This window comes from Leptodactylus fuscus, unplaced genomic scaffold (assembly GCF_031893055.1).
Source record: "Leptodactylus fuscus isolate aLepFus1 unplaced genomic scaffold, aLepFus1.hap2 HAP2_SCAFFOLD_933, whole genome shotgun sequence".
NCBI classification, from domain to species: Eukaryota; Metazoa; Chordata; class Amphibia; order Anura; family Leptodactylidae; genus Leptodactylus; species Leptodactylus fuscus.
Window position 1 is genome coordinate 17,501 of NW_027440984.1, and position 8,318 is coordinate 25,818.

Consider the following 8,318-nt stretch of genomic DNA (forward strand, 5'->3'; position numbering starts at 1 on the left):
GGCTAAGCCTGAGGCGGCAGGCAGGCCCAGGGTTCCAGGAGAGAGGGAGAGATTGTCCCAGGCGGCTGGGAAAGCCAGGCCTACCCAGGGCTACCCGAGCCTGGGTAACGCCGGAGGCTAAGTCCCTAGCAGGTGGAAGGCTGCAATCTGCTAAAAATCCACCGGATGGCAACGGAGAGGCGCGCTCCCCGGCTTGTCCACAAGGCGGCGCCAGCATTCAGGTTGCAGGCTGCATTCTGCTAAAAATCCACCGGATGGCAACGGAGAGCCGCTCTCCCCGGCTCGTCCACAAGGCGGCGCCACTTCCAGGAGACCCAGGGGGGCGAGCCTGAGGCGGCAGGCTGGCCCAGGGTTCCAGGAGAGAGGGAGAGATTGTCCCCGGCGGCTGGGAGAGCCAGGCCGACTCAGGGCTCCATAAGCCCGGTAGAAGCTGAAGATTAAGCCCCCAGTCTACCAGCTACCCTCCCTGGAGCTCAGCTTAGGGAGAAGTCTCATTTAGCTGGATAAGTCACATTCGGGCGGACAAGTCACATTTGCCAGCATAAGTCACATTTGGGAGGACAAGTCACATTTCCCAGCATAAGTCACATTTGGGAGGACAAGTCACATTTGCCAGCATAAGTCACATTTGCCAGCATAAGTCACATTTGCCAGCATAAGTCACATTTGCCAGCATAAGTCACATTTGCCAGCATAAGTCACATTTGGGAGGACAAGTCACATTTCCCAGCATAAGTCACATTTGGGAGGACAAGTCACATTTGCCAGCATAAGTCACATTTGCCAGCATAAGTCACATTTGCCAGCATAAGTCACATTTGCCAGCATAAGTCACATTTGCCAGCATAAGTCACATTTGCCAGCATAAGTCACATTTGCCAGCATAAGTCACATTTGCCAGCATAAGTCACATTTGCCAGCATAAGTCACATTTGCCAGCATAAGTCACATTTGCCAGCATAAGTCACATTTGCCAGCATAAGTCACATTTGCCAGCATAAGTCACATTTGCCAGCATAAGTCACATTTGCCAGCATAAGTCACATTTGCCAGCATAAGTCACATTTGCCAGCATAAGTCACATTTGCCAGCATAAGTCACATTTGCCAGCATAAGTCACATTTGCCAGCATAAGTCACATTTGCCAGCATAAGTCACATTTGCCAGCATAAGTCACATTTGCCAGCATAAGTCACATTTCCAAGCATAAGTCACATTTCCAAGCATAAGTCACATTTCCAAGCATAAGTCACATTTCCAAGCATAAGTCACATTTCCAAGCATAAGTCACAGTTGGACTTAATAGTCGGGCCCAGAGAGATTCCCATGAGTGCTATCTCTGGCAGTGGGCTTAATAGTCGGCCCCGGAGGGTCGGCGGTGGGGCTTAATAGTCGGGCCCGGAGGGTCGGCGGTGGGGCTTAATAGTCGGGCCCGGAGAGACTTCCAGGGACGGCCGTTTGTCAGGGGGCTTAATGGCGGGGTCCGATCGGCCTCCCGTGGAAGCCTGCCTGGGGGAGCGGTGAGGACTCTTGAGGGCCAGCGGAAGGAAGAGGTGGTGCTGTATTTGACCCCGGCTGCCGGGAGATGGGGAGCTGGAGGGTTGCCCCGAGGCGGGGTCTGCAGGGAGAACCGGGTTCCGGAGCGGGCGGGCCTAGGGGAGGCAAGCCGGGCCGGGGCTCACCCTCCTGGGCAGGGTCCGAGGGGAGCTTCCCCCTGAGAGAACTTCCACTTCCGTAGACACTTTGACAAAAAACCCCCCAAAAAACCGGAGCCCCCGAGGAGGCCTTCCTGCGGCGAGCGCCAGGCCGGGCTGGGGCTACCCAAGCCTGGGTAAAGCCAGAGGCTAAGTCCCTAACAGGTGGAAGGCTGCATTCTGCTAAGTGTCTACCAGAGGGCGACACTTCCAGGAGACCCAGGGGGCTAAGCCTGAGGCGGCAGGCTGGCCCAGGGTTCCAGGAGAGAGGGAGAGACCGTCCCAGGCGGCTGGGAGAGCCAGGCCGACCCAGGGCTACCCGAGCCTGGGTACATGCCGGAGGCTAAGTCCCTAGCAGGTGGAAGGCTGCATTCTGCTAAGTGTCTACCAGAGGGCGACACTTCCAGGAGACCCAGGGGGCTAAGCCTGAGGCGGCAGGCTGGCCCAGGGTTCCAGGAGAGAGGGAGAGACCGTCCCAGGCGGCTGGGAGAGCCAGGCCTACCCAGGGCTACCCGAGCCGGGGTACATGCCGGAGGCTAAGTCCCTAGCAGGTGGAAGGCTGCATTCTGCTAAGTGTCTACCAGAGGGCGACACTTCCAGGAGACCCAGGGGGCTAAGCCTGAGGCGGCAGGCTGGCCATGGGTTCCAGGAGGGAGGGAGAGATCGTCCCGGGCGGCTGGGAAAGCCAGGCCTACCCAGGGCTACCCGAGCCTGGGTACATGCCGGAGGCTAAGTCCCTAGCAGGTTGCAGGCTGCGTTCTGCTAAGTGTCTACCAGAGGGCGACACTTCCAGGAGACCCAGGGGGCTAAGCCTGAGGCGGCAGGCTGGCCATGGGTTCCAGGAGGGAGGGAGAGATCGTCCCGGGCGGCTGGGAAAAAAGCCAGGCCGACCCAGGGCTACCCGAGCCTGGGCAAAGCCAGAGGCTAAGTCCCTAGCAGGTGGCAGGCTGCGTTCTGCTAAGTGTCTTCCAGAGGGAGACACTTCCAGGAGACCCAGGGGGCTAAGCCTGAGGGCGGCAGGCCGGCCATGGGTTCCAGGAGGGAGGGAGAGATTGTCCCAGGCGGCTGGGAAAGCCAGGGCTACCCGAGCCTGGGTAACGCCAGAGACTTAGTCCCTAGCAGCTGGCAGGCTGCAATCTGCTAAAAATCCACCGGATGGCAACGGAGAGCCGCAGTCCCCGGCTCGTCCACAAGGCGGCGCCAGCACTCGGGTTGCAGGCTGCATTCTGTTAAAAATCCACCGGATGGCAACGTAGAGCCGCTCTCCCCGGCTCATCCACAAGGCGGCGCCACTTCCAGGCGACCCAGGGGGCTAAGCCTGAGGGCGGCAGGCCGGCCCAGGGTTCCAGGAGAGAGGGAGAGATCGTCCCGGGCGGCTGGGAAAAAAAGCCAGGCCGACCCAGGGCTACCCAAGCCTGGGTAAAGCCAGAGGCTAAGTCCCTAGCAGGTGGCAGGCTGCGTTCTGCTAAGTGTCTTCCAGAGGGAGACACTTCCAGGAGACCCAGGGGGCTAAGCCTGAGGGCGGCAGGCCGGCCATGGGTTCCAGGAGGGAGGGAGAGATTGTCCCAGGCGGCTGGGAAAGCCAGGGCTACCCGAGCCTGGGTAATGCCAGAGACTTAGTCCCTAGCAGCTGGCAGGCTGCAATCTGCTAAAAATCCACCGGATGGCAACGGAGAGCCGCAGTCCCCGGCTCGTCCACAAGGCGGCGCCAGCACTCGGGTTGCAGGCTGCATTCTGTTAAAAATCCACCGGATGGCAACGTAGAGCCGCTCTCCCCCGCTTGTCCACAAGGCGGCGCCACTTCCAGGCAACCCAGGGGGCTAAGCCTGAGGCGGCAGGCTGGCCCAGGGTTCCAGGAGAGAGGGAGAGACCGTCCCAGGCGGCTGGGAGAGCCAGGCCTACCCAGGGCTACCCGAGCCTGGGTACATGCCGGAGGCTAAGTCCCTAACAGGTGGAAGGCTGCATTCTGCTAAGTGTCTACCAGAGGGCGACACTTCCAGGAGACCCAGGGGGCTAAGCCTGAGGCGGCAGGCTGGCCATGGGTTCCAGGAGGGAGGGAGAGATCGTCCCAGGCGGCTGGGAAAGCCAGGCCTACCCAGGCCTACCCGAGCCTGGGTACATGCCGGAGGCTAAGTCCCTAGCAGGTGGAAGGCTGCAATCTGCTAAAAATCCACCGGATGGCAACGGAGAGCCGCAGTCCCCGGCTCGTCCACAAGGCGGCGCCAGCACTCGGGTTGCAGGCTGCATTCTGTTAAAAATCCACCGGATGGCAACGTAGAGCCGCTCTCCCCCGCTTGTCCACAAGGCGGCGCCACTTCCAGGCAACCCAGGGGGCTAAGCCTGAGGCGGCAGGCTGGCCCAGGGTTCCAGGAGAGAGGGAGAGACCGTCCCAGGCGGCTGGGAGAGCCAGGCCTACCCAGGGCTACCCGAGCCTGGGTACATGCCGGAGGCTAAGTCCCTAACAGGTGGAAGGCTGCGTTCTGCTAAGTGTCTACCAGAGGGCGACACTTCCAGGAGTCCCAGGGGGCTAAGCCTGAGGCGGCAGGCTGGCCATGGGTTCCAGGAGGGAGGGAGAGATCGTCCCGGGCGGCTGGGAAAAAAGCCAGGCCGACCCAGGGCTACCCAAGCCTGGGTAAAGCCAGAGGCTAAGTCCCTAGCAGGTGGCAGGCTGCGTTCTGCTAAGTGTCTTCCAGAGGGAGACACTTCCAGGAGACCCAGGGGGCTAAGCCTGAGGGCGGCAGGCCGGCCATGGGTTCCAGGAGGGAGGGAGAGATTGTCCCAGGCGGCTGGGAAAGCCAGGGCTACCCGAGCCTGGGTAATGCCAGAGACTTAGTCCCTAGCAGCTGGCAGGCTGCAATCTGCTAAAAATCCACCGGATGGCAACGGAGAGCCGCAGTCCCCGGCTCGTCCACAAGGCGGCGCCAGCACTCGGGTTGCAGGCTGCATTCTGTTAAAAATCCACCGGATGGCAACGTAGAGCCGCTCTCCCCCGCTTGTCCACAAGGCGGCGCCACTTCCAGGCAACCCAGGGGGCTAAGCCTGAGGCGGCAGGCTGGCCCAGGGTTCCAGGAGAGAGGGAGAGACCGTCCCAGGCGGCTGGGAGAGCCAGGCCTACCCAGGGCTACCCGAGCCTGGGTACATGCCGGAGGCTAAGTCCCTAACAGGTGGAAGGCTGCGTTCTGCTAAGTGTCTACCAGAGGGCGACACTTCCAGGAGACCCAGGGGGCTAAGCCTGAGGCGGCAGGCTGGCCATGGGTTCCAGGAGGGAGGGAGAGATCGTCCCAGGCGGCTGGGAAAGCCAGGCCTACCCAGGCCTACCCGAGCCTGGGTACATGCCGGAGGCTAAGTCCCTAGCAGGTGGAAGGCTGCAATCTGCTAAAAATCCACCGGATGGCAACGGAGAGCCGCAGTCCCCGGCTCGTCCACAAGGCGGCGCCAGCACTCGGGTTGCAGGCTGCATTCTGTTAAAAATCCACCGGATGGCAACGTAGAGCCGCTCTCCCCCGCTTGTCCACAAGGCGGCGCCACTTCCAGGCAACCCAGGGGGCTAAGCCTGAGGCGGCAGGCTGGCCCAGGGTTCCAGGAGAGAGGGAGAGACCGTCCCAGGCGGCTGGGAGAGCCAGGCCTACCCAGGGCTACCCGAGCCTGGGTACATGCCGGAGGCTAAGTCCCTAACAGGTGGAAGGCTGCGTTCTGCTAAGTGTCTACCAGAGGGCGACACTTCCAGGAGTCCCAGGGGGCTAAGCCTGAGGCGGCAGGCTGGCCATGGGTTCCAGGAGGGAGGGAGAGATCGTCCCGGGCGGCTGGGAAAAAAGCCAGGCCGACCCAGGGCTACCCGAGCCTGGGCAAAGCCAGAGGCTAAGTCCCTAGCAGGTGGCAGGCTGCGTTCTGCTAAGTGTCTTCCAGAGGGAGACACTTCCAGGAGACCCAGGGGGCTAAGCCTGAGGGCGGCAGGCCGGCCATGGGTTCCAGGAGGGAGGGAGAGATTGTCCCAGGCGGCTGGGAAAGCCAGGGCTACCCGAGCCTGGGTAACGCCAGAGACTTAGTCCCTAGCAGCTGGCAGGCTGCAATCTGCTAAAAATCCACCGGATGGCAACGGAGAGCCGCAGTCCCCGGCTCGTCCACAAGGCGGCGCCAGCACTCGGGTTGCAGGCTGCATTCTGTTAAAAATCCACCGGATGGCAACGTAGAGCCGCTCTCCCCGGCTCATCCACAAGGCGGCGCCACTTCCAGGCGACCCAGGGGGCTAAGCCTGAGGGCGGCAGGCCGGCCCAGGGTTCCAGGAGAGAGGGAGAGATCGTCCCGGGCGGCTGGGAAAAAAAGCCAGGCCGACCCAGGGCTACCCAAGCCTGGGTAAAGCCAGAGGCTAAGTCCCTAGCAGGTGGCAGGCTGCGTTCTGCTAAGTGTCTTCCAGAGGGAGACACTTCCAGGAGACCCAGGGGGCTAAGCCTGAGGGCGGCAGGCCGGCCATGGGTTCCAGGAGGGAGGGAGAGATTGTCCCAGGCGGCTGGGAAAGCCAGGGCTACCCGAGCCTGGGTAATGCCAGAGACTTAGTCCCTAGCAGCTGGCAGGCTGCAATCTGCTAAAAATCCACCGGATGGCAACGGAGAGCCGCAGTCCCCGGCTCGTCCACAAGGCGGCGCCAGCACTCGGGTTGCAGGCTGCATTCTGTTAAAAATCCACCGGATGGCAACGTAGAGCCGCTCTCCCCCGCTTGTCCACAAGGCGGCGCCACTTCCAGGCAACCCAGGGGGCTAAGCCTGAGGCGGCAGGCTGGCCCAGGGTTCCAGGAGAGAGGGAGAGACCGTCCCAGGCGGCTGGGAGAGCCAGGCCTACCCAGGGCTACCCGAGCCTGGGTACATGCCGGAGGCTAAGTCCCTAACAGGTGGAAGGCTGCGTTCTGCTAAGTGTCTACCAGAGGGCGACACTTCCAGGAGACCCAGGGGGCTAAGCCTGAGGCGGCAGGCTGGCCATGGGTTCCAGGAGGGAGGGAGAGATCGTCCCAGGCGGCTGGGAAAGCCAGGCCTACCCAGGCCTACCCGAGCCTGGGTACATGCCGGAGGCTAAGTCCCTAGCAGGTGGAAGGCTGCAATCTGCTAAAAATCCACCGGATGGCAACGGAGAGCCGCAGTCCCCGGCTCGTCCACAAGGCGGCGCCAGCACTCGGGTTGCAGGCTGCATTCTGTTAAAAATCCACCGGATGGCAACGTAGAGCCGCTCTCCCCCGCTTGTCCACAAGGCGGCGCCACTTCCAGGCAACCCAGGGGGCTAAGCCTGAGGCGGCAGGCTGGCCCAGGGTTCCAGGAGAGAGGGAGAGACCGTCCCAGGCGGCTGGGAGAGCCAGGCCTACCCAGGGCTACCCGAGCCTGGGTACATGCCGGAGGCTAAGTCCCTAACAGGTGGAAGGCTGCGTTCTGCTAAGTGTCTACCAGAGGGCGACACTTCCAGGAGTCCCAGGGGGCTAAGCCTGAGGCGGCAGGCTGGCCATGGGTTCCAGGAGGGAGGGAGAGATCGTCCCGGGCGGCTGGGAAAAAAGCCAGGCCGACCCAGGGCTACCCAAGCCTGGGTAAAGCCAGAGGCTAAGTCCCTAGCAGGTGGCAGGCTGCGTTCTGCTAAGTGTCTTCCAGAGGGAGACACTTCCAGGAGACCCAGGGGGCTAAGCCTGAGGGCGGCAGGCCGGCCATGGGTTCCAGGAGGGAGGGAGAGATTGTCCCAGGCGGCTGGGAAAGCCAGGGCTACCCGAGCCTGGGTAACGCCAGAGACTTAGTCCCTAGCAGCTGGCAGGCTGCAATCTGCTAAAAATCCACCGGATGGCAACGGAGAGCCGCAGTCCCCGGCTCGTCCACAAGGCGGCGCCAGCACTCGGGTTGCAGGCTGCATTCTGTTAAAAATCCACCGGATGGCAACGTAGAGCCGCTCTCCCCCGCTTGTCCACAAGGCGGCGCCACTTCCAGGCAACCCAGGGGGCTAAGCCTGAGGCGGCAGGCTGGCCCAGGGTTCCAGGAGAGAGGGAGAGACCGTCCCAGGCGGCTGGGAGAGCCAGGCCTACCCAGGGCTACCCGAGCCTGGGTACATGCCGGAGGCTAAGTCCCTAACAGGTGGAAGGCTGCGTTCTGCTAAGTGTCTACCAGAGGGCGACACTTCCAGGAGACCCAGGGGGCTAAGCCTGAGGCGGCAGGCTGGCCATGGGTTCCAGGAGGGAGGGAGAGATCGTCCCAGGCGGCTGGGAAAGCCAGGCCTACCCAGGCCTACCCGAGCCTGGGTACATGCCGGAGGCTAAGTCCCTAGCAGGTGGAAGGCTGCAATCTGCTAAAAATCCACCGGATGGCAACGGAGAGCCGCAGTCCCCGGCTCGTCCACAAGGCGGCGCCAGCACTCGGGTTGCAGGCTGCATTCTGTTAAAAATCCACCGGATGGCAACGTAGAGCCGCTCTCCCCCGCTTGTCCACAAGGCGGCGCCACTTCCAGGCAACCCAGGGGGCTAAGCCTGAGGCGGCAGGCTGGCCCAGGGTTCCAGGAGAGAGGGAGAGACCGTCCCAGGCGGCTGGGAGAGCCAGGCCTACCCAGGGCTACCCGAGCCTGGGTACATGCCGGAGGCTAAGTCCCTAACAGGTGGAAGGCTGC